This window comes from Cherax quadricarinatus, chromosome 6 (assembly GCF_038502225.1).
Source record: "Cherax quadricarinatus isolate ZL_2023a chromosome 6, ASM3850222v1, whole genome shotgun sequence".
NCBI lineage: Eukaryota > Metazoa > Arthropoda > Malacostraca > Decapoda > Parastacidae > Cherax > Cherax quadricarinatus.
In genome coordinates, this window is record NC_091297.1 from 64,215,663 (window position 1) to 64,242,335 (window position 26,673).

Sequence of the window (26,673 nt, forward strand, 5' to 3'; positions counted from 1 at the left end):
CTGGCCTTAAATTCACTCACATCATCACTAGTTGCAGGCATTTTTTTAATTAAATCGTCATTCCACTTTCTAGCCTTTTCACTTATGATCACTTGAGTGATGCTATCTCCTGCTATCTGTTTTTCATTTATCCATACCAATAAGAGTCTCTCAACATCTTCCATCACTTGCGATCTCTGTTTCAAAAACACAGTTGAACCTTTGGCAAGAACAGCTTCCTTGATTGCCGTTTTGTTGGACACAGTAGTAGCGATGGTTGATTGGGGTTTACTATACAACCTGGCCAGCTCGGAGACACGCACTCCACTTTCATACTTAACAATGATCTCTTTCTTCATCTCTATAGTAATTCTCACCCTTATTCCTGTACGGTTGGCACTAGAAGCTTTCTTGGGGCCCATGGTCACTTATTTTGCAGATAAAATCACCAAAATCACTGTAATAATACGAAATGTTCCGATTGTATGCTTGGATGTTACCGCGGAGGCTGGCTGGTAAACAATGCCACCGGCGGAACATGTGAGGCTGGTTCAGGCCGCACATTAGACGCGTCTCGGACGAATAGCGTTGAGCGGGTTTTTTAGCGGTATGCAATGCAAAATCTTAGCAATAAAATGTATCGGTATGCGGATTTAACGTTATGTGATGCCAACGGTATGCGGGGGTCCACTGTACAGCGAGGGTTAGCTGGAGCAGTGGGCATTTATCAAATGTCACTGGGCTGTCAACAGCACAGGGATGCCTTTCATAACACCATGCTTCAAGGTATATGCCAGGGTATCTAAAACGTTGCTGGGACCTATAAATACAGTGGACCCTCAACCAGCGATATTAATCCGTTCCTGAGAGCTCATCGTTAATCAAAATAATCGTTAGTCAAGTTAATTTTCCCCATAAGAAATAATGGAAATCAAATTAATCTGTGCAAGACACCCCAAAGTATTGAAAAAAAAATTTTTACCACATGAAATATTAATTTTAATACACACAAACTGAAGAAGACATGCACAGTTACATGACACTTAGCTTTATTGAAGATCTGGTGATGATTGATGGGATGGGAGGAGGGGAGACCGTTGATCTTGTTAGTGTTTAGAAGGGGAATCCCCTTCCATTAGCACTTGAGGCAGCAAGTCTTTTTCTGGGGTTACTTCCCTTGTTCTTTTAATGCCACTAGGACCAGCTTCAGAGTCACTGGACTTCTGTCGCACAACATATCTGTCCATAGAGGCCTGTACCTCTCGTTCCTTTATCCTCAAGTGTTTCACAACATTGTCAGCGTAATAGTCACCAGCATGGCTTGCAATAGCTGTGTGAGGGTGATTTTCATCAAAAAAGGTTTGCACTTTAAGCCACATTGCACACATTTCCTTAATCTTTGAAGTAGGCAACTTCTTCAATTTCTCTCTCCCCTCCTCCGAAGCAGTTTCCTCAGGTGTGGCCTCTTACTGTTGAAGATGATCTAGCAGCTCATCAGTGGTTTGTTCTTCATTGTCCTCCTCCACCAACTCTTCCACATCCTCCCCACTAACCTCACCAATATGAGCACTAGTTCCAGGCATTTTTTCCTGTTCACCTGGGTGTTAGTCAACTGTTGTGGGTCGCATCCTGGGGGACAAGATTAAGGACCCCCAATGGAAATAAGTTAGACAGTCCTCGATGATGCACTGACTTTCTTGGGTTATCCTGGGTGGCTAACCCTCCGGGGTTAATCATTTCTCGGTAATTGTTTCACGTTAAGCCACACCAATAACACTCTCACCACATCTTCGAGTGATGCAGCTGATGGTGGTGCGGCAACAACAACAGCTGACTGTGGTGCAGCAGCAGCTGCACCTTTGGCAAGAACAGCTTCCTTGATTGCCGTTTTCTTACCCACAATAGTAGCGATGGTTGATTGGGGTTTATTATACAACCTGACCAGCTCAGAGACACACACTCCACTTTCATACTTAGCAATGATCTCTTTCTTCATCTCCATAGTAATTCTCACCCTTTTTGCTGTAGGGTTGGCACTAGAAGCTTTCTTGGGGCCCATGGTGACTTATTTTGCAGGTGCAATCACTACAAAGGCTGTGATAATATGAAATGTTCCAGTTGTTGTATGTTTGGAAGCGACCGCGGTGGCTGGCTGGCTTGTAAACACTGACACCCAAGGGACAAGTGAGGCGCGCTCAGGCCAAAGTGGATGCGTATGGTACGGAACGAATAGCGCTGGTCGGGTTTTTAAGCGCTAGTTGAGGTAAAATTTTTGCGTTTAAATGTATCGCTAGTCAGATTTATCGTTAATCGATGCCATCGCTGGTTAAGGGTCCACTGTACTTTGTATATATTTCTAGACATTACTATATAACCCAGGCAAGTGTAAATGTTCACCTGTCAATGTGATTGTGACTATTTGAGCACTATTTCAGTACCTGATATTAGTGTCAGAACAAAGATTGGCTTTGAAATTACAAGAACTATTATAAATTGTAATTATCAGAACATAAAAAATATATAAATTAAAATAAAAGCGAGAAAAAAAGGTACTTTGGCAACACTTCTGCATGTGGAAGGAGTCGATGTTGCCGACAGGTAAGCATCCAGAGTCAACTTCACGGTCTTATATCTCCATAAGTATTGACCCTGAATTTTTTTTTAGCCTATAATATGTAGAAAAATGTGCTCTTCATTTTAAAAGAAAAAAAATTATTTTTTTATTTTTCAAAATATTTGGATCGCCATGTGAGTGAACGTAGATCTACGTTTGGACAGTTTAAGGGTTAATCTGTTCTGTGATCTTGCTCGCATTTGGATTTGCTCATTTGCAGCATCAGTTTTCTTCATTTAAATTAATTGAAATGGAATTGATTCGTTCCAGTGGAATTCCAGGCACCATAAAATACTTCAATAATTTCGCTCTCATCAACTCTGTGTCTTATTTATCTATCACAATTCATCTAATATGACATAATAAACAATATAAATAATATAGAAACCAGATACAGTAGGGCCCCACTTATACAGCAGGTTAGGTTCCAGGCTATCACCGGAAAGCAGACATCGCCGAAAAACAGAATCCCATTTTTTCCTCATATAAATGCATATAAATGCCGGACAACAAGTTTACACTAAATTATGTTAAGTTAGTAATAGACCTAGGCATTAAAAACACACAAAATAAAATACATTCACAGTACATTCATTATTTATCTTAAAGTATTTGTAATCTTAATGTAGGGAAAGAGGTGAGTAGTACTTATTTGTAGGAAGTCAGGTGTAGGTAGCCCTGGCTCCCCGTCTCATACTTAATATACGATATTTAAAACATCCCAGAGTTAAAATACACATGCAGTACACTCATTATTTACCTTAAAATATGTGTAGTCTTAATGTAGGAAGAGAGGTGAGTAGTATTTATTGGTAAGAAGTCAGTGTACGTAGCCAGTAGGTGTAGCCCACTACACCTACCGGCTACCTACACTGTGGCCCAGAGCCATATTAGCATCGACATACCTTGTTCACTGAATTTAATAATTTCTAACAACTACCTGTAGATACCATCATCAACGAAGGGAGAAGTAATGAATAATTCATGCTGAAAATTGTAAAAAGCGGAGTGGGGGAGTGGCTGGGCCAAACGCAGATTTATACACATTTTCTCTGGTGGCTGAGCAGAGAAAGCGTAATGTTATCCCTCCACCCGGTTACCACAGAGGTCCACAAGTATTATAATCAGAGCATATATAAAATATGCAATACATACCAGACAACAAGTTACACTAACTTACATTAACCCTTTGGGGGTTTCGGACATACTAGTACGTCTTACGACCCAGGGTTTTTGACGTACTAGTACGCCTAAATTCTAACACCCTCAAATCTAGTGAGAGAAAGCTGGTAGGCCTACATATGTAAGATTGGGTCTATGTGGTCAGTGTGCGCAGTATAAAAAAAATCCTGCAGCACACAGTGCGTAATGAGAAAAAAAAACTTTGACCGTGTTTTTGGATTAAAACAGCGACTTTGCACTGTATTTTCGTATGGTATTTATTATTGCATTCTAGTTTTTTTGGTCCCATTTTATAGAATGGAAAACATATTACAGAAATCGAGATGATTTTGACTGGTTTTACAATGAAAAGTACCTTGAAATTGAGATCAAAGTAGCAGAAATGTTCGATTTTTACCAAAGTTCAAAAGTAAACAAATCATGCTAAGCGTCCAATACACATCAACTGGTGAGTCTAATATTCTTTCACAAGTGCGCTGATATTATTTATACCATTTCTACACTAATGCAGTAGTCTGCATAACTGTAAATCTTATTTTTTTTTTTTGTAAGAATAAAAATTCAAAGTGGAAAGCCAAAGAAATATAAGAGGGGCCTGGAGATGTGACTAACGAACAGAGAACTTGTTATTTTAGTGCCAGGAATGTCTTTCCTGTTTATTCTGGACCCTATTCAGAAATTGGCATCTTATGAAATTTTTTTAAATTGGCAAAATTGCTAAATTCTGACCACTTTATTGGATAGTTGAAATCGGTAAATGGGTGGTTTCTTGTACTCATTCGATAGAAAAAAATGGAGCTCTAGCAAAATAGTTATGAATTTTGTCGACTAGTAAATTGGAATTGGCCGAAAATAGGGCTCAAAGTGGGCAAAATCGCTGATGCGTAGACATCGTCAAGATTGCTAACTTCGCAAGAGCATAATTCCATAAGTTTTCAATCAAATTTCATACTTTTGGTGTCATTATAATCGGGAAGAGATTCTCTATCTTTTCATAAGAAAAAATAATTTTTTTTTTTTTTTGAAATTTGGCCGACCCTGAGAACAAGTCTCTGAGAGGACTTGTCGACCCCCAAAGGGTTAAGTTAGCAATAGAAATAGGCAAAAAAACAAAAAAAAAAAATAATAAAAGGTAAGATACACACAGAGTACACTTATTACTTACCTTAAAATATTAATATTAATATGTGATAGGTAAGTGGCAGGGTGTTTATTGAATAAAATCAGAATGGCACACCATCATCCTCTAACTTGGCACTGAAAGCAAGAGGCTTACGACTCCTCTTTTTATCACAGCTAAGCTTAGACGCCATCGTCAATGAGAGCCAACTAGTTAACGAAAGAGTAAACAAGAGGGAACGAGATACAGACTTCAGACAATGTATGAACACAAATTGAACAGGTAGTGGGCGATCACTTGGTCAGGCAAAATAAATGCGTATTAATATATGTCTGGTTTTAGTTCATTCACGTACGTTTGTAAGAATTTGTAAAACTTTTACCTCACAATATTTTTATATTATAATAATTACCTCACAATACAAATACGAGTTGCACAAGTTAGTACAGAATAAACAAACAGCAACACTCCCATTCTCATGCAACACTCCATTTTTAGAGTGAAGATGATGATATTATCATCATAATAAAAAAGCACTAAACCCACAAGGGTCGTGAATTGCTATATATAGAGTGAAGGCATACGAAAGGAATATTTTTATACAGGTATCCCCCAGTGTTTGACTAGAGAAAACGTAATTCTTCTGACAATATCTACACAGCCGCTTTGTAAACAAATCTCATATTTATGTCAATTTTTATTCTTTGAGTGTATGTATTATGTTTATATGCTATGTAACGTGTTTCTTATATAATTTTGAGGAAAATATCATAGATGGATTAATGAAAATGTCTTTATTAATGTAAAATAAAACATTTAATGTGCCCAAGAATGGTGATTACTACGTACTATTAGCATCATGAGTAGAGAGATTCTTAGCGATTTTAATGTGTACCTTCACACCAGTACAGTGTGTAAGTATATTTAGGTACAGGTACACATAAGTATAATTATCAGAGTAAATATAAAATACACAATTACTATAAAACACTTGAAATATTGGAAAGTTTCCAGACATAATACATGTGGTCATGGAGAATGTAAACAAACTAGGTGGGGGCACCATATTTGAAAGAGCGCTTGCCGTATAGCAAATTTTGGTCATAATTTGACATCTCCATATTAGCAGAACGCCGTCAGGCAAAACGCTGTAAAGGGGGGCCCTACTGTGTATACTCTAGAATGAATAAAATATGAATAAAATGAGAGAGTGGGTGAGATGTTATCAACAAATTTTGTTGAAAATAAGAAAAAGTTTTGGAGTGAGATTAACAAGTTAAGAAAGCCTAGAGAACAAATGGATTTGTCAGTTAAAAATAGGAGAGGAGAATTATTAAATGGAGAGTTAGAGGTACAGTATTGCGAAGATGGAGGGAATATTTTGAGGAATTGTTAAATGTTGATGAAGATAGGGAAGCTGTGATTTCGTGTATAGGGCAAGGAGGAATAACATCTTGTAGGAGTGAGGAAGAGCCAGTTGTGAGTGTGGGGGAAGTTCGTGAGGCAGTAGGTAAAATGAAAGGGGGTAAGGCAGCCGGGATTGATGGGATAAAGATAGAAATGTTAAAAGCAGGTGGGGATATAGTTTTGGAGTGGTTGGTGCAATTATTTAATAAATGTATGGAAGAGGGTAAGGTACCTAGGGATTGGCAGAGAGCATGCATAGTTCCTTTGTATAAAGGCAAAGGGGATAAAAGAGAGTGCAAAAATTATAGGGGGATAAGTCTGTTGAGTATACCTGGTAAAGTGTATGGTAGAGTTATAATTGAAAGAATTAAGAGTAAGACGGAGAATAGGATAGCAGATGAACAAGGAGGCTTTAGAAAAGGTAGGGGGTGTGTGGACCAGGTGTTTACTGTGAAACATATAAGTGAACAGTATTTAGATAAGGCTAAAGAGGTCTTTGTGGCATTTATGGATTTGGAAAAGGCGTATGACAGGGTGGATAGCGGGGCAATGTGGCAGATGTTGCAAGTGTATGGTGTAGGAGGTAGGTTACTGAAAGTAGTGAAGAGTTTTTACGAGGATAGTGAGGCTCAAGTTAGAGTATGTAGGAAAGAGGGAAATTTTTTCCCAGTAAAAGTAGGCCTTAGACAAGGATGTGTGATGTCACCGTGGTTGTTTAATATATTTATAGATGGGGTTGTAAGAGAAGTAAATGCGAGGGTCTTGGCAAGAGGCGTGGAGTTAAAAGATAAAGAATCACACACAAAGTGGGAGTTGTCACAGCTGCTCTTTGCTGATGACACTGTGCTCTTGGGAGATTCTGAAGAGAAGTTGCAGAGATTGGTAGATGAATTTGGTAGGGTGTGCAAAAGAAGAAAATTAAAGGTGAATACAGGAAAGAGTAAGGTTATGAGGATAACAAAAAGATTAGGTGATGAAAGATTGAATATCAGATTGGAGGGAGAGAGTATGGAGGAGGTGAACGTATTCAGATATTTGGGAGTGGACGTGTCAGCGGATGGGTCTATGAAAGATGAGGTGAATCATAGAATTGATGAGGGAAAAAGAGTGAGTGGTGCACTTAGGAGTCTGTGGAGACAAAGAACTTTGTCCTTGGAGGCAAAGAGGGGAATGTATGAGAGTATAGTTTTACCAACGCTCTTATATGGGTGTGAATCGTGGGTGATGAATGTTGCAGCGAGGAGAAGGCTGGAGGCAGTGGAGATGTCATGTCTGAGAGCAATGTGTGGTGTGAATATAATGCAGAGAATTCGTAGTTTGGAAGTTAGGAGGAGGTGCGGGATTACCAAAACTGTTGTCCAGAGGGCTGAGGAAGGGTTGTTGAGGTGGTTCGGACATGTGGAGAGAATGGAGCGAAACAGAATAACTTCAAGAGTGTATCAGTCTGTAGTGGAAGGAAGGCGGGGTAGGGGTCGGCCTAGGAAAGGTTGGAGGGAGGGGGTAAAGGAGGTTTTGTGTGCGAGGGGCTTGGACTTCCAGCAGGCGTGCGTGAGCGTGTTTGATGGGAGTGAATGGAGACGAATGGTTTTTAATACTTGACATGCTGTTGGAGTGTGAGCAAAGTAACATTTATGAAGGGGTTCAGGGAAACTGGCAGGCCGGACTTGAGTCCTGGAGATGGGAAGTACAGTGCCTGCACTCTGAAGGAGGGGTGTTAATGTTGCAGTTTAAATACTGTAGTGTAAAGCACCCTTCTGGCAAGACAGTGATGGAGTGAATGATGGTGAAAGTTTTTCTTTTTCGGGCCACCCTGCCTTGGTGGGAATCGGCCAGTGTGATAATAATAAAAAAAAAAAATATACGTCAAACACGGTACCTCGTAAACGTATATATACGGCTGCGACAGTCAAAGGGTTAAGTGAAAAGGCTTAAATGAGTTTGAGGGACGATAAGACCCCATAAAGTTTGTACATGGGGCTGGTTAAGAGTGATTTGGAATAGTAAAGCTTATTATTAGCAAGATGTTTGGTTGGGGCGACTAGGATATAAGTTATATAACTGTTTTTTGTTTAAATCAGAGATATTTGTTTATATGATCCCTTTTTAGGATTAAAGAGTAAATTACTTTAGGGATAACAGCGTAATTTTTTTTGAGAGTTCTTATCGACAAAAGAGTTTGCGACCTCGATGTTGAATTAAAAATTTCTTTGTGGTGTAGCAGTTACAGAAGAAGGTCTGTTCGACCTTTAAATTTTTACATGATTTGAGTTCAGACCGGCGTGAGCCAGGTTGGTTTCTATCTTCTAAGGAGTCTTAAGTTATTTTCGTACGAAAGGATTAATTAATTGAAATAGTTTTAATAAAAGGCCAGAAAAAAAGCCAGGCTTTTTCTTTAATTTCCAGAATTAATATTTTATAAGTAAACTATTTTCTGTTTAGAGTTTTGAAGGCCGTAAAGGTCTCGATGTGATATTAATAATACTGACAATAACAATTAAGGTGAGTAGTAGATATAAAATTGCTAGGATAGTAAGAGGAAATGAAGGAATGAGTAGATGGAGCTGGTTGATAAAATGGTTAAATTTGTTTTGTTTTCTAAAGTTAGGAATAATGAGGAGTCAAAAAGTTTTGAGGGGAGAAATAAAGGGTCTAAAAAGGTTAGAATAGGGGACAGGGGTAGTGATAGGATGATTAATAGACTAGACTTTAAGTGAATTTTAAAGGTTTCGTTGGAAGCTAGAGAGGAGACGTAAATAAACAAAATTAATATCCCTCCTAAAAAAATTAGGAGTAAAATATATGAAAATCAGAAGAAAGGTCTGAAGAGACCTGAAAGTATGCAGATAAGAATGGTTTGTGTAAGGAGGGTGTCCTATGGAAAGAGGATGTGTTAAGGTTGAGAACAGGATTGCTATGCTTAAGGTAATAGAAAGGATAAAATATAAAATATTATACTGAGATGGTATAAAGTTCTAGAAATGGACTTCATCTTTGGTTTACAAGACCAAAATTTTTTTTAAACTACTAGAACTAGAACTCTTCAATTTAAATAGTTTAGGGTAAAACGTCGGGTTGTGGCGCCGAAGAGATAAGAAAGTTATTTTAAATCGTGTTGCGAAGTGCTTATGGTCATTTAGTTAGTTTAGTGTTTTTATCACTTTGGGCATTGGTTTTTATTTTAGTTTAGTAAGGTTAAGTTCTGGGGCTACTTATGTAATTGAGTGGGAGATTTTTTCTTTGAACTCTTCTTCTTTTGTGGCAACTTTGATTTATGATTGAGTAAGATTCCTATTTTTAGGGGTGGTTTTGTTTATGTCTTCTATGGTAATGTATTACAGAGGGGATTACATAAGTGGAGATAAAAGGTATAGACGATTTATATGTTTAGTTTTTGGTTTTGTTTTATCTATAGGGGCTTTGATTATTAACCCTAATTTAAGTAGAATTCTTTTAGGTTGGGATGGGTTAGGGTTAATTTCTTATGTATTGGTAATTTATTACCAAAACGAAAAATCTGTGAATGCAGGTATGTTAACAGTTTTGTCAAATCGAGTTGGGGATGTTGGAATTTTATTGAGTATTTCTTTACTTTTTATGTTAGGGGGCTGAAATTTTATTTTCTATGAAAGATATTTGAGTAGAGATTTTCTATTATTAAAAGTTTTTGTGTGTATTGCTGCTATGACTAAAAGAGCTCAAATTCCATTTTCGGCTTGGCTTCCAGCAGCTATGGCTGCCCCTACTCCGGTTTCGGCTTTAGTCCATTCTTCTACGTTAGTAACAGCTGGTGTTTACATTTTGATTCGGTTTAGTGGGGCTTTGGAGGGTTCGTGTGTGCAAAGGGTTTTGTTAATTGTTTCTTGTCTAACTATATTTATAGCGGGTTTGGGGGCTAATTTTGAGTTGATTTGAAGAAAATCATTGCTCTATCAACTTCAAGACAATTGGGTGTTATAATAAGTATTTTATCTTTGGGGTTTGCTGACCTTGCTTTTTTTCATTTATTAACTCACGCTTTATTTAAGGCTTTATTGTTTATGTGTGCTGGGATGGTAATTCATAGGGTTAAAGAATATCAAGATATTCGGAATATGGGCAGGCTGGTGATGTGTATGTCTTTAACTAGGGTTTGTATATACTTAGCTAATCTGACTTTATGTGGTATACCTTTTTTGGCTGGATTCTATTCCAAAGATTTGATTTTGGAAGTTGCATTTATAAGGGAAATTAATATTTTTAGATTTTTTTTTATATGTTTTAAGCACTGGCTTAACAGTATGTTATACATTTCGGTTAATTTATTATAGATTAAGGTGTTTCTCTAATATAAGATCTATAATATTTGTTAGGGAAAGGCATAGGATAATGCTAAGGGGTATAATAATATTAAGGATTGGGGCAGTAAGAGGAGGGTGTGTTTTAGCTTGAGTAGTTTTTCCAGAGCCTTATATGATTTGTTTGAGGTCCCTTTTTAAAATTTTGGCTTTTTTAGTGAGAGGGGTTGGGGCTCTTTTAGGTTATGTAATTAACATAGTTAGGGCAAGAACTAGACTTAAGTCTGTTGGGTTTTATTCTTATGTTGTGTTCATAGGGTCTATATGGTTTATACCAATTTTGTCAATGTTTAGGGTGTCTCGCTGGGGACTAAGAACGAGGGATACTTTTTTCAAGGTCGGGGATAAAGGTTGGTCAGAATATTTTGGAGGTGAAGGAGGGTTTGATAGATTAATAAAAGGTTCTGGTTACCTGCAACTGAGACAGGAGAATATGATTATAATTTATATAAAAAGATTTTTTATTTGGATTATTGTCATGTTTTTTATTTTTATTTAGTTTACTTATATATTTTAAATTAGAATTTTGCATTGAAGCTGCAAAGGTGATTATTAACCTGTGAGTAATATTTTTAGAAGAAAAGATCTTCAGCTTTACATTGAAAATGTAATATGTTTTATACACTATAAAAAAGAGAAGTGAACGGAGTCTAACCGCTCGGGAAATAAGTTAGAAGCTTTTTCGCTGACATAATTCTCTTTGACAGGAAAGAAGAATTTCAATTTTATCATTAACCCTTTGAGGGTCGACAGGCCCTCTCCGAAACTCGTTCTCAGGGTCGGCCAAATTTCAAAAAAAAAAAAATTTTTTCTTATGAAAAAATAGAGTTTTTTTTTCTAAACATTATAGGATAAACAAAAAAATTTTACCATCAATACTTACGGAGATATGGATGCATGAAGTTTGCAGAAAATGAGCCGCGTATGGCAACAGCGGCGACTGCCGCTCACCCGGTAAACTTTGATTTACTTGTATTTGAAGGTTTGTTGTTTTTTTCACTATTTTATTTTTTCACATAACTTATGTGGCCTATGAGACCAAAGTAAGGTGCAATGTACATATATACACTCGTTGTATACAACACAATAAGCACACAAACATAATTATCAATATATTGTTTACAAAACTTGTTTACAAAAACAAACAATACAAAACATTGTTTATTATTATTGTTCTATAATATATATACCAATATACAGTCACTGAACATATTCCTATTAGTTCTGCAGCTTGTGGAACTCTGAAACATGGTGTCATACACAATGGTGTTTTATCTTTCTCCCTCATTCTATCTCTTTCAATCTGTCTCTCTCTTTCTATCTGTCTGTCTATCTCTGTCTCACAGGTACACATAAATACAAGTATACATAGTATAAATTACCTAGGATAACCCAAGAAATCCAGACAAAGTGCTATACTCTGCTTGAAGATGTGAGTAAAAGTGATGACACAGTCTTGTGGCTCTCTGAGACAGAGAGCTAGACGGATAGACAGATAGACAGGGAGCTTGACAGACAGACAAATAGACAGACAGAAATGTTAGTGTACCAGTACCAGTGTACTAGTGTTCCACCCTCCTCCTCCTCTTCTTCCTCTTCCTCCTCTTCCCCCTACTCTTCCTCCTCTTCCCCCTACTCTTCCTCATACTCTTCCTCTTCCTCCTCTTCCTCTTCCTCCTACTCTTCCTCTTCCTCCTCCTCCTCTTCCTCCTCCTCCTCTTCCTCTTCCTCCTACTCTTCCTCCTCCTCTTCCTCCTCTTCCTCCTCTTCCCCCTAATCTTCCTCCTACTATTCCTCTTCCTCTTATTCCTCTTCCTCCTACTCTTCCTCCTCCTCCTCTTCTTCCTCTTCTCTTCCCCCTACTCTTCCTCCTTCTCCTTCTCCTCCTCGTCCATAGTGTAAATTACAAGGAGTCGGCAGCTGTCAAAGTGACATAATGGCTCATTACTCTTTCCCCCTCCGGCCTGTCAAAACAATGGGGTCGGATGCTGCTTCCCCTCCTCCATTCTATCTAATTATCTTTCTCCCTCATTCTATCTGTCTGTCTATCTCTGTCTCACAGGTACACATAAATACAAGTATACATAGTATAAATTACCTAAGATAACCCAAGAAACCCAGACAAAGTGCTATACTCTGCTTGAAGATGTGAGTAAAAGTGATGACGCAGTCTTGTGGCTCTCTGAGACAGAGAGCTAGATGGATAGACAGGGAGCTTGACAGACAGGCAAATAGACAGACAGAAATGTTAGTATACCAGCAAAAACAAAGGGAGGGCGATGTTCATCTCATCTTTTGGCATCAGCTCTACCCTCATTTACCCTCATCAAACGTCAGCACTTATCAGATGTTATCTCCCCTTATCTTGTTACTGTCATGGGTGAACATTTATTATTACATATTATTATTATTACCTATTATTATTATTATGTATTATTATTATTATGTATTATTATTATTATGTATTATTATTATTATGTATTATTATTATTATGTATTATTATTATGTATTATTGTTATCATTACGTATTCTTCTTCTTCCTCCTCCTCCTCCTCCTCCTCCTCCTCTTCCTCCTCCTCCTCCTCCTCCTCCTCTTCTTCCTCCTCCTCCTCCTCCTCTTCTTCTTCTTCCTCCTCCTCCTCCTCCTCTGCCTCCTCCTCCTCTTGCCTCCTCCTCCTCTTGCCTCCTCCTCCTCTTGCCTCCTCCTCCTCTGCCTCCTCCTCCTCTGCCTCCTCCTCCTCCTCCATTCTTGGAACAAGTTTGAAGAGCTTGTAGTTCATAATCACTATCATTATCATCACCAATGCTCACATCTGAGTCTGGGATTTTGGAAAATAGGAGTTTCTTCTTTGATTCTGGTACAACTGAACGACGGCCCAGCACCAGAGGTGGAAGGCTGTGGGTTGTCTGGGTTTTCCTCACTATTAGTTTCGGTCAAAACCTCACCAGAACCTTGAAACTCATCTTCACTGTCACTTCCATCTGTATTAGAACTGTCACTGGGGAACAAAAGTGTCCCAATTCGCCGAGGAGTGAGGAACTTCTTACCGCAGGGCACGGTGGAAATTGTGTACTATGATGGCATTCCCACAATGCACCACTGGGTCCCAGATTTTTTTCCTACTGCGCACACCCACCACACAGACCCATTCTCTCACATCTAGGCTTATCAGCCTTTTCCTGCGAGATTTGAGGCCGCTAGAATTTATGCGTACTAGTACGTCAAAAACCCCTACGCGTAAGACGTACTAGTACGACCAAAACCCTCAAAGGGTTAACAGTGATAGGCCTCCGATTTTGGCTTCTGTCAAAATAAATTAGAGGTTTGTGGACCAAAATTTAGGCCGAAACTAAACGCAATTTTTCGCTTTCTAATTTGAAAAAGGTTTTAGTAACACTTTATGAATGCAAATCATATGTCATTGTTGACTACATTTCCAGCTAGACCATTCTAAGGCGCCTTTATATCACTCATAATAAAGGCCAAAGAGAAGGATTAGGAGAAAAAATAATCCTGTAAATCTTCAAGAGAAGATATTTGTAAAAGGAGAAATATGAGTGAGAGGGAGAATTAATGTATTTTCTACATCAAAAATTAGGAAAATTACAGCAATGAGGAAGAATCAAAGAGAAAAAGGTAATCGGGCAGAGGTCTTAGGGTCAAATCCACATTCAAATGGGGATATTTTCTCTCGATCAATAATGTTTTTTTTTTTTTTATAAAATTGAAGATAAGATTATAATTAGCGCTGTAACCGAGAGAGTCAGGAGAATAATTAAGTTGATAGTTAAAATTAATTTTTCTAAACAATTAGACTTTCTAGTTGGAAGCTAGATGTACCATATATACTAAAAAATTATCTTCCTCATCAGTAGATAAAGACATAAAGGAATAATCAAACTACATCAACGAAATGCCAGTATCAAGCTGCAGCTTCAAACCCAAAATGATGGTTATTAGAGAAGTGGCACTTGTAAAGACGATAAAAACAAACTGTTAGGAAGGAAGTTCCGATAATTACGTGAAGCCCATGAAATCCAGTTGCTACAAAGAAGGTAGTTCCGTAAATTGAGTCTGCGATAGAGAAGGATGCTTCTAAATACTCATATGCTTGAAGGGAAGTGAAGTAAACTCCTAGAAGAATAGTTAAACCTAAACTTTGCATGGCTTCAGAGTGATTAGAGTTAAGGATTGCGTGATGTGCTCAGGTTACTGTCGCTCCTGATGAAAGTAAAATAGTTGTGTTGAGAAGGAGGACTTGGAAGGGATTAAAAGGTTGGATGCCTTCTGGTGGTCAAAACATGCCAATTTCAATTGTTGGGGCAAGCCTTCTGTGAAAGAAAGCCCAAAAAAAGAGAAGAAAAATAATACTTCGGAGACAATAAACAGAATTATCCCTCATCGTAGACCTTTTATAACAATTTGAGTGTGAAGTCCTTGATACGTTCCTTCTCAAGTTACATCTCGTCATCATTGAATTATAGTTAAAATAATAGGAATAAACCTAAAAAAAAGATCTGGATTAAATTGATGAAATCATTTAATAAGGCCCGATGTAAGAAGTATGGCTCTAATAGATCCTGTTAAAGGTCAGGGTCTTATGTCAACTAAGTGAAAGGCATGGTGTCTGTGTGATGACATTAATTTACTTCACTGGCATAAAGAGTTCTGAGAACTGCAAATACAGTGGACCCCCGGTTAACGATATTTTATCATTCCAGAAGTATGTTCAGGTGCCAGTACTGACTGAATTTGTTCCCATAAGGAATATTGTGAAGTAGATTAGTCCATTTCAGAGCCCCAAACATACACGTACAAATGCACTTAAATAAATACACTTACATAATTGGTCGCATTGGGAGGTGATCGTTATGCGGGGGTCCACTGTACATAAGATTGAATGATTGCAACGGCAGATTCTAATATAAGAAGAAGAATTTGGGCTAGAATGAGAAAAGTCAATAATTTGGATGATAAAGAGGGTCCTATCCCTCCGAGTAAAGTCAGAAGGAGATGACCTGCAATTATATTTGCTGCGAGTCGAATTGCCAATGTTCCTGGCCGAATAATGTTTCTAATTGTTTCAATGAGAACTATAAAAGATATAAGCACATTTGGGGTTCCTTGAGGTACTAGATGTGCAAACATATGCTGAGTGTGATTCAATCATCCAAACAAAATGAAGGATAGTCAGAATGGTAGAGCCAGGGTCAGGGTTATTGTTAAATGCCTAGATCTAGTAAAGACATAAGGAAGGAGCCCTAAGGAGTTATTAAAAAGAATAAAGCTATATAATGAGACAAATAAAAATGATAGACCTGGGTTGGAGGGTCCCAAAATTGTCTTAAACTCGTTATGAAGGGTGGATACAATTTTAAATCACAAATAAAGCTATCGAGATGGTGGAGCTCAAAAAAGAACTGGGATGAATAGAAACCCTAAGAATGTTGATATTCAGTTTAGGTTGTGTGAGAGAATGCTCGAGGACGGTTCAAAAATGGAAAATAATCTTGTTATCATTTTCAGGGTTTTTCTAAAAGTGTTGGTTTGTGAATGAAGGTTTCTGTTTTAATTGGAAGTTTGGAGAAGAAGTTAATGATAGAAAATAAAATATATCCTAGGATGAATATCAAAAAAAGATTAAATCATACTAGTGGCCCTATTTGAGGCTTTAAAAAATATCATAAATACGATAACTTTAGTCTGACAGACTAATGTTATTTTTTAACTAATTTTTGTCTCTAGAAGTAGGAGAACTACAGTGGACCCCCGCTTAACGATCACCTCCCTATGCGACCAATTATGTAAGTGTATTTGTGTAAGTGCGTTTGTATGTGTATGTTTGGGGGTCTGAAATGGACTAACCTACTTCACAATATTCCTTATGGGAACAAATTCGGTCAGTACTGGCACCTGAACATACTTCTGGAATGAAAAAATATCGTTAACCGGGGGTCCACTGTACTTTTTTAGGTTTAAAAGCCCTAAACTTTTATAAGTTATCTGGAGGGAAGAGCAGGTAATTATGAATTTCTAGAAATTCAATTTAAAAAATAAAAAGGAGTCTACTGAGATTCTTTCAATTAAAATTGGTATAAATCTGTGGTTGGCTCCACAAATTTCTGAGCATTGACCGTAGAACAAACCTGGCCGATTTACTAGAAATCTAATTTGATTGAGTCGACCTGGGATGGCATCGGATTTTACTCCTAAAGAGGGGATCGTCCAGGAGTGAATTACGTCTGCTGCTGAAATAATAAGACGAATTTGAGTATTAAAAGGAATTGGCACTCGGTTATCGACATCTAGGAGCCGTAAGTTTGAGTTTGTGTCATAAGGTGTCATGTAGGAGTCAAACTCGATATTTAGGAAATCTGAGTATTCATAGGATCAATATCATTGATGCCCGATGGTTTTAATTGTGATTCTTGAGTTGTTAGTTTCATCTAACAGATAGAGGAGCCAGAGTGAGGGTATGGCAATGAAAATTAAGATGATGGCAGGTAGAATAGTTCAGATGATTTCAATTTCTTGATTTTCGAGTAAAAAACGGTTAATAAATGAGTTTAGAGCTGAATTAATTAAAATATAACCTACTAGTGTAGTGATAAGAATAAGAATAAATATTGCATGATCGTGGAAGTATGTTAATTGTTCCATAAATGGGTGGCACTGTCTTGAAGTCCTAAACATCCTCATGTTGGCATTTCTAAAAGAAGGTAATCCTTCCTGGTAGGAGCTTAAATCCTATACATCTATCTGTCATTTTAGATAATTAGAAATTAGGGGAATTTCTGCGTACCTATGATCAGCAGGAGGGTGAGGGTGCTGTCACTCAATTGATGAAGGTAGGAAGGCTGGTGAGGTAATATTACGTTTTGATATAAAAGCTTCTCAAATAATAATTATGAATCAGAATACGGCTACTAGCGAGATAAGTGATCCGATTGATGAAACAATATTTCATGATGCGTAAGCATCAGGATAATCCAGATATCGTCGTGGTATGCCATTTAATTCTAGGAAGTGTTCGGGAAAAAAGTTAAGTTGACTCCTAAAAATATAGTAAAGAAATGAGGTTTTAATCACGAAGGGTTCAGAGAAAATCCAGAAACGGGAAATCAATGGACAATACCCCCAAAAATCCCAAATATGGCTCCTATAGATAGGACGTAGTGGAAATGGGCTACAACATAGTAGGTGTCATGAAGAATAATGTCGATTGAGGAGTTTGCTAAGATAACTCCTGTTAAACCACCTACCGTAAATAAGAAAATAAATCCTAGGGTTCATAGAAGTGAAGGCGTGTATGAGAATTGAGAACCTTGAAGAGTTCTTAATCATCTGAAGATTTTAATTCCCGTTGGAATGGCGATAATTATGGTTGCAGATGTGAAATATGCTCGGGTATCAACGTCTATACCTATGGTGAACATGTGGTGGGCTCACACTAGGAACCCTAGAATCCCAATTGCTGTTATGGCATAAATTATCCCCAGTGTTCCGAATGCTTCTTTTTTACCTGATTCTTGTGTGACAATATGCGAGACTATGCCGAAAGCTGGGAGAATTAAAATATAAACTTCTGGGTGCCCAAAAAATCAAAATAAGTGTTGGTAAAGAACAGGACCGCCTCCACCAGCTGGATCAAAGAAAGTGGTGTTTAAATTTCGGTCTGTAAGAAGTATAGTACAGTATAGTATACTCTATAGGATAGAGTACCTCACAAGAGACTCTTAAGGAAAGTGCCAGCTCATGGTATAGAAGGTAAAGTTCTAGCATGGATAGAGGCATGGCTTACCAATAGAAAGCAGAGAGTTTCCATTAATGGGGTCAGATCTGAATGGAGATTAGCCACAAGTGGCTTGTCACAAGGATGAATTTTGGGCCGTCTCGTGTGTTCAAAATTTACATTAATGACCTTATAACAATAATAATAATTGGTAGTAGGTTGGTAGACAGCAACCACCCACGGAGGTTCTACTGTCCTGCCAGGTGACTGAAACAGAAACCTATAACTGTTTTACTTGATGGTGGGATTGCTGGTGTCTTCTTCTGTCTCATAAACACGCTGGATAACAGGTATATCTTGCTACTTCTACTTACACTTAGGTCACACTACACAGGAATGCACATGCATATATGTATATATACATACACACATCTAGGGTTTTCTTCTTTTTCTTAACCCTTTCAGGGTCCATCCCGTAGATCTACGGCTTTGCGTTCAGTGTCCAAACCGTAGATCTACGTCATGAGCTCAGCTCACTCTGATAAACTGTGAGTGGTACACTTGGGCCTAGATATGAGAGAATACATCTATGTGGTATGTGTGCACCACATAAAACAAATCCTGCAGCACACTGTGTATAATGAGAGAAAAAAAACTGAAACCAAGATTTTCGATTAAAACAGCAACTTTGCAGTGTTTTTTCGTATGTTTTTTATAGTTGTATTTGCAATTTCTTGGTCTCATTTGATAGAATGGAAGACATATTACAGAAATAGAGATGATTTTGATTGGTTTTAGCACCAGAAATGGCTTGAAACTGAGCTCAAAGTAGCAGAAATGTTAAATTTTTGTCGATGTTCAAGAGTAAACAAACGACCTCACACGTCTAATACACGCCAGCTGGTGGATCTAATACACATTCACGAATGTGGTGATGATATTTATACAATTATTACAATATTGCATAACAGTAAATCTTCTATTTTTTGGTGTGAATAAAAATTCATTATGTAAATAAAAAATAAAAATGGGATTTATTCGTAAAGCCTCAAAACGTAACTAATGAACCGAGGAAATGTTAGTTTAGTGCCAGGAATGCCTACATTGTTTATTCTGGATGCTATTTTGAAATTGGAATATTTTGAACTTTGTGTTAAATTGGCCAAATTACCAATTTCCGATCACTTTATTTTGTAGTTGAAACAGTTGACTTGGCGATTTCTTGTGCTCAATCGATAGAATAGAAGTAATAATAGTAAAATAGCTAAGAATTTGGTCGACTGGAATGATGTAATTGGCCTAAAATGGAAGTCAAAGTCGGCAAAATCGCCGATTCGTAAATATCGCTGACACATCAAGATTCGCGAGAACATAATTTCGTCAATTTTCCATCAAATTTCATACTTTTTGTTTTATTACCTTCGCAAAAAGATTCTCTACCATTTCATAAGAAAAAATAACAAATTTTTTTTTGGAAAATTCTTGGACACTGGGGCACCACTTCAGATTTGGGCCTTGGACCCTGAAGGGGTTAATAGCTCTTTTTCTTGATTTTTTTTTCTCTCTATTGTCCATTGGGAAGTGGAAAATAATCTTTCCTCTGTAAGCAATGTGTGTCGTATGAGGCAGCTGAAATGCCGGGAGCAATGGGCTAGTAACCCCTTCTCCTGTACACATTTACTAAAAATCAGAAGAAGAAAAACTGGGATGCTTGAATGTGCATGGGTGTAGTGCGGATGATAAGAAAGAGGTGATTGCTGATGTTATGAATGAAAAGAAGTTGGATGTCCTGCCCCTAAGCAAAAAGCTGAAGGGGGTAGGCGAGTTTCAGTGGGGAGAAATAAATGGGATTAAGTCAGGAGTAGCTGAGAGAGTTTGAGCTAAGGAAGGGGTAGCAATAATGTTGAAGGACCAGTTATGGAAGGAGATGAGGGAATATAAATGTGTAAATTCAAGGATTATGTGGATTAAAATAAGGGTCAGATGTGAAAAGTGGGTCATAACAAGTGTGTGTGCACCTGGAGAAGAGAGGAGTGTAGAGAGAGAGATTTTGGGAGATGTTAAGCAAATGTATAGAAACCTTTGAACCAAGTGAGAGAGTAATTGTGGTAGGGGACCTAAATGCTAAAGTAGGAGAAATATTTAGAGAGGGTGTGGTAGGTAAGTTTGGGGTGCCAGGTGTAAATGATGATGGGAGCCCTTTGATTGAACTTTGTATAGAAAGGGGTTTAGTTATAGGTAATACATATTTTAAGAAAAAGAGGATAAATAAGTATACAAGATATGATGTAGGGCATAATGACAGTAGTTTGTTGGATTATGTATTGGTAGATAAAAGACTGTTGAGTAGACTTCAGTATGTACATGTTTATAGAGGGGCCACAGATATATCAGATCACTTTCTGGCTGTAGCTACAGTGAGAGTAAAAGGTAGATGGGATACAAGGAAAACAGAAGCAGCAAGTAAGAGAGAGGTGAATGTGTATAAACTAAAAGAGGAGGCAGTTAGGGCAAGATATAAAAAACTATTGGAGGATAGATGAGCTAGTGAGAGTATAGGCAATGGGGTCGAAGATGTATAGGGTAGGTTTAAGTATGTAGTGTTAGTGTTCAGCAGAAGTTTGTGGTTACAGGAAAGTGGGTGCGGGAGGGAAGAAGACCGATTGCTGGAATGATGATGTAAAGAGAGTAGTAAGGGAGAAAAAGTTAGCATATGAGAGGTTTTTACAAAGTAGAAGTGATGCAAGGAGGGAAGAGTATATGGAGAGAAAAAGAGAGGTTAAGAGAGTGGTGAAGCAATGTAAAAAGAGAGCAAATGAGTGAGAGGGCGAGATGTTATTAACAAATTTTGTTGTAAATAAGAAAAAGTTTTGGAGTGAGATTAATAAGCTGAGGAAGCCTAGGGAACAAATGGATTTGACAGTTAAAAATAGGAGAGGGGAGTTATTAAATGGAGAGTTAGAGGTATTGCGAAGATGGAGGGAATATTTTGAGGAATTGTTAAATGTTGATGAAGATAGGGATGCTGTGATTTCGTGTATAGGGCAAGGAGGAATAACTTCTTGTACGAGTGAGGAAGAGCCAGTTGTGAGTGTGGGGGAAGTTCGTGAGGCAGTGGGTAGAATGAAAGGGGGTAGGGCAGCTGGAATTGATGGGATAAAGATAGAAATGTTAAAAGCAGGTGGGAATATAGTTTTGGAGTGGTTGGTGCTTTTATTTAATAAATTTATGGAAGAGGGTAAGGTACCTAGGGATTGGCAGAGAGCATGCATAGTTCCTTTGTATAAAGGCAAAGGGGATAAAAGAGAGTGCAAAAATTATAGGGGGATAAGTCTGTTGAGTATACCTGGTAAAGTGTATGGTTGAGTTATTGTTGAAAGAATTAAGAGTAAGACAGAGTAGGATAGCAGATGAACAAGGAGGCTTTAGGAAAGGTACGGAGTGTGTAGACCAAATGTTTACAGTGAAACATATAGGTGAACAGTATTTAGATAAGGGTAAAGAGCTTTTTGTGGCATTTATGGATTTGGAAAAGGCATATGACAGGGTAGATAGGGGGGGCAATGTGGTAGATGTTGCAGGTGTATGGTATAGGAGGTAGGTTACTGAAAGCAGTGAAGAGTTTTTATGAGGATAGTGAGGCTCAGGCAGGAGAGATGTTGATTATTTCTCAGTAGAAGTTGGCCTTAGACAAGGATGTGTGATGTCACCGTGGTTGTTCAATATATTTATAGATGGGGTTGTAAGAGAAGTGAATACTAGGGTCTTGGCAAGAGGTGTGGAGTTAAAAGTTTAAGAATCAAACACAAAGTGGTAGTTGTCACAGTTGCTCTTTGCTGATGACACAGTGCTTTTGGGAGATTCTGAAGAGAAGTTGCAGAGGTTGGTGGATGAATTTGGTAGGGTATGTAAAAGAAGAAAATTAAAAGTGAATATAGGAAAGAGTAAGGTTATGAGGATAAAAAGATTAGGTGATGAAAGACTGGATACCAGATTGGAGGGAGAGTATGGAGGAGGTGAATGTATTCAGATATTTAGGAGTGGATTTGTCAGCAGTTGGGTCTATGGAAGATGAGGTGAATCACAGAATTGATGAGGGGAAAAGAGTGAGTGGTGCACTTGGGAGTCTGTGGAGACAATGAACTTTGTCCATAGAAGCAAAGAAGCGAATATGAGAGTATAATTGTACCAACACTCTTGTGTAGGTGTGAAGCATGGGTGATGAATGTTGCAACGAGGAGAAGGCTGGAGGCGATGGAGATGTCATGTCTGAGGGCAATGTGTGGTGTGAATATAATGCAGAGAATTCGTAGTTTGGAAATTAGGAGAAGGTGTGGGATTACCAAAACTATTATCCAGAGGGCTGAGGAAGGGTTTTTGAGGTGGTTCAGACATGTAGAGAGAAAGGAACAAAAAAGAATGACTTTGACAGTGTATAAATCAGTAGTGGGGGGAAGGCAGGGTAGGGGTCGGCCTAGGAAGGGTTTTAGGGAGGGGGTAAAGGAGGTTTTGTGTGCGAGGGGCTTGAACTTCCAGCAAGCGTGCATGAGCGTATTTGATAGGAGTGAATGGAGACAAATGGTTTTTAATACTTGATGTACTGTTGGAGTGTGAGCAAAGTAACATTTATGAAGGGATTCAGGGAAACTGGCAGGCCGGACTTGAGTCCTGGAGATGGGAAGTACAGTGTCTACACTCTGAAGGAGGGATGTTAATGTTGCAGTTTTATAACTGTGTGTGATGAATGGTTGTGATGAATGGTTTGAAAAACCGACAAGTTGAAGATTGAGACACTTATGCAACATATGGGAATCTTTATTCAGGAAACGTTTCGCCACACAGTGGCTTCATCAGTCCAGTACAAAGTAGAAAGGCGTAAGGAGAGGAGGAGTTGTGTAAAGTAGTGTAAAGCATCCCTCTGGCAAGACAATGATGAAGTGAATGACGAAAGTTTTTCTTTTTTGGGCCACCCACCCTTGGTGGGAATCGGCCTACGTGTTAATGAAAAAAAAAAAAGCTTATTAAGACATGATACATAGTTGTACAAGGTATTATAGTAGTTGGGTGTACATGTCAAAATCACCTTGTATGCAGAGCATTATGGACAGGCTTAAAATTAACTTAAGATTAATAGAACAGTTATAGTAAACAGTTTACAATATCAAGTACAATTGAGTATTTTAAACAATGAAATTTGAACATTTCAATTTTGAAGCATTATAATTTTACAATTTTTTAACATTACAATAAATAATATAACAAAATGATCAATTTACTATATGTAGTCGTACAATTTTTTAATCTGAGCTAATCATATCAAATCTATGATCTGTAGTGCAGTAACAGTTCATATGGTCATTAGATGAGTTACAGTGCATTTAAGAGAATGGATTATTCTACTAGGTAATACTATAATGACATGGTTTGGTAAGATTTCTCTAATTATACAACTGGGTTATTCATTTATGAAATATAAGTTATTCAATATTTGTATTAGATTAGATAGGAGAATTTATTGATTTTTGAGTTTGATGAAGGGATTACAAGTGGCATGAGGAAATTTGCTGATGATACAAAGATAGGCTGTATAATTCATTCTGAGGAGGATAGCAGTGAACTCCAGGAGGATTTGGACAAATTAATGTTTTGGTCTGAAAAATGGCAGATGAAGTTCAATGTGGATAAGTGTAAGATACTAGTCCTTGGTAATAAAAATAACCCTTGAAGCTAGAAACTAGGTGAAGTAGAGCTTGATCATGCAGAATGTGAAAAAGACTTATTTTTCTTATGAAATGATAGAGAATCTTTTTCCAAAGGTAATGAAACCAAGAGTTCAAAATTTGATGGAAACCTTACGGAATTATGCTCTTGCAAAGTTAGCAGTCTCAGCGATGTTTGTGCATTGGTGATTTCGCCCACTTTGAGCCTAATTTTGGGCCAATTCCTTTGTTCCACTCGACCAAATTCATAGCTATTTCGCTAGAACTCCTTTTATTCTATCGAATGAATACAAGAAACTGCCCATTTACCTATTTCAACTACACAAAAAAGTGATCAGAAATTACTAGTTTGGCCAATTTCACACAAAATTCAAGGAAGGTCAATTTTAAAATAGGGGCCAGAATAAATAGTGCAGACATTCCTGGCACTAAAATAACATTTTTTCTGTTTATTAGTCACATCTCCAGGCCCCTCCAGGCTTGCTTTTCATTTTGAATTTTTATTCACATGAAAAATAGATGATTTACCGTTATTCAGACTACTGCATAATTGTAATAATTTTATAAATAATATCAGTGCATTCATGAATACATATTTGACCCACCAGTTGACATGTATTGGATGCGTGATTCTGGTTTATTTACTCTCAAACATTGTCAAAAATCAAACATTTCCACTACTTTGAGCTCAATTGCAAGATATTATTCAGTAAACCATTCAAAATCACCTCTATTTCTGTAATAGATGTTTCATTCTATCAAATGAGATAAAGAAAACATGAATATAACCATGAATACCATACAGAAATACACTGCAAAGTTGCTGTTTTAAGCCAAAAACACGGTCGCAGTTTTTTTCTGATTATGCATTGCTTGCTGCAGGATTTTTTTATACTGTATACACTGACCATGCAGACCTATTCTCTTATATGTAGGCCTACCACCCTTCTGCAAGATTTGAAGGTGCTAGAATTTTGGGGTTGTTTTACGGGACCTACACTGGCTTCAAAACCGTAATTTGACACTGAGCGGGTTAATTCTCTTGTCTGTTATGATCATCAACATGTCCATATCTGTGATGTCTTGCATTCTTTAACCTCTTGACTGTTTCAGTTGTATATATACGTCTTACGAGCCACCGTGTTTGACGTATATATACTCATAAATTCTAGCGGCTTCAAATCAAGCAGGAGAAAGCTGGTGTGCCCACATGTGAGAGTATGGGTCTGTGTGGTCAGTGTGCACCATATAAAAAAAATCCTGCAGCACGTAGTGCATAATGAGAAAAAAAAACTCCGGCATTTTTTTTAATTAAAATTCCGACTTGGTGGTCTATTTTTGTATAGTATTTATGTTTGTATTCTCGTTTTCTTGGTCTCATTTGATAGAATGGAAAACATATTATAGAGATAGAGGTGATTTTGATTGATTTTACTATAAAAAGAACCTTGAAATGGAGCTCAAAGTAGGGGAAATGTTTGATTTTTGCCGATGTTCAAAAGTAAACAAATGATGTCATTTTCCAATAAATGTCCAAGTAGCCATTCTAATATGCAGTCATGAATGGGTTGACATTATTTATATAATTATTACAATATTGCAGTAGTCTGCATAACAGTAAATCTTCTATTTTTTGTTTGAATAAAAAATATAAAGCAAGAGTAATATCAGAGGGGCCTGGAGACATGACTGATGAACAAAGAAAATGTTATTTTAGAGCCAGGAATATCTGCATTGTTCATTCTGGACCTTATTTTGTAATTGTCATATTTTTTAATTTTCGTGAAATTGGCCAAATTGCAAATTTCTGACCACGTTATTGGGTAGTTGAAATCAGTAAATGGGCTGTTTCTTGTACTCAATCGATAGAAAAAGTGGAGTTCTAAAGAAATAGCTATGAGTTTGGTTGACTGAACAACGGAATTAGCCAAAAATAGGGCTCAAAGAAGGCGAAATCGCAGATTTGTAAATATCGCCTAGGTCGCTAACTTTGTGAGAGTGTAATTCTGTCAGTTTTCCATCAAATTTCGTTCTTTTTGTGTCATTAAAATTGGGAAAAGATTCTCTATCATTTCACAAGAATTTTTTTTTTTTTGGGGGGGGGGGGGGGAGGGGGGGGGATTTTGTGACACCAGGAGACACCTCAGGATTTGGAGGTGTGACAGTCAAGGGGTTAAAGGAGTTATCACATGCACACTCCTTCATGCATCTTAATTTAAAAGCTTGTAAATATTTCAGTGAATTATTGCAGTTTCTGTTGCCAGGTTCCATATGTTTTATTGCTCTTGTGAAGTATCAGCTTCTAGCTGCCTCAGAAACCAGATGATGTAAAGAGGATGATGATTGCCTCAGTAATCCTGCTTAATCCTCAGCCAGGCTATGATGGCTACATGTAGATACATATGCTGGCCACTGGTAGCAACAGCTTGGTTGTCCATGCAGTGAGCAAGGAAATTTGGCCTCACACCAGGCTGCATGGGTAAGTGGGAATAGTATTAGAGAATGCAAAAATAAATACTGTAGTGGTGAAAGTCAGTGTTATGCTAAAAAAAAAAAAATAAAGCTGGTGCAATAGGTGAAGAC

General features: G+C 37.7%; 1 protein-coding gene and 5 pseudogenes across 8 annotated transcripts in view; 2 read left to right on the forward strand and 4 right to left on the reverse strand.

The window, feature by feature from the left end:
- Nucleotides 1-26,673, forward strand: part of 5PtaseI (inositol polyphosphate-5-phosphatase A) — a 612,658-nt gene that overhangs the window by 407,861 nt on the left and 178,124 nt on the right. The gene's annotated exons all lie outside the window — the stretch shown is intronic.
- On the forward strand, nt 8,997-11,768 carry LOC138852048 (NADH-ubiquinone oxidoreductase chain 5-like; annotated as a pseudogene).
- Nucleotides 14,507-15,279, reverse strand: LOC138852057 (cytochrome c oxidase subunit 3-like; annotated as a pseudogene).
- LOC138852066 (ATP synthase subunit a-like) lies at nt 15,279-16,466 on the reverse strand (annotated as a pseudogene).
- On the reverse strand, nt 16,672-17,337 carry LOC138852282 (cytochrome c oxidase subunit 2-like; annotated as a pseudogene).
- LOC138852289 (cytochrome c oxidase subunit 1-like) lies at nt 17,401-18,230 on the reverse strand (annotated as a pseudogene).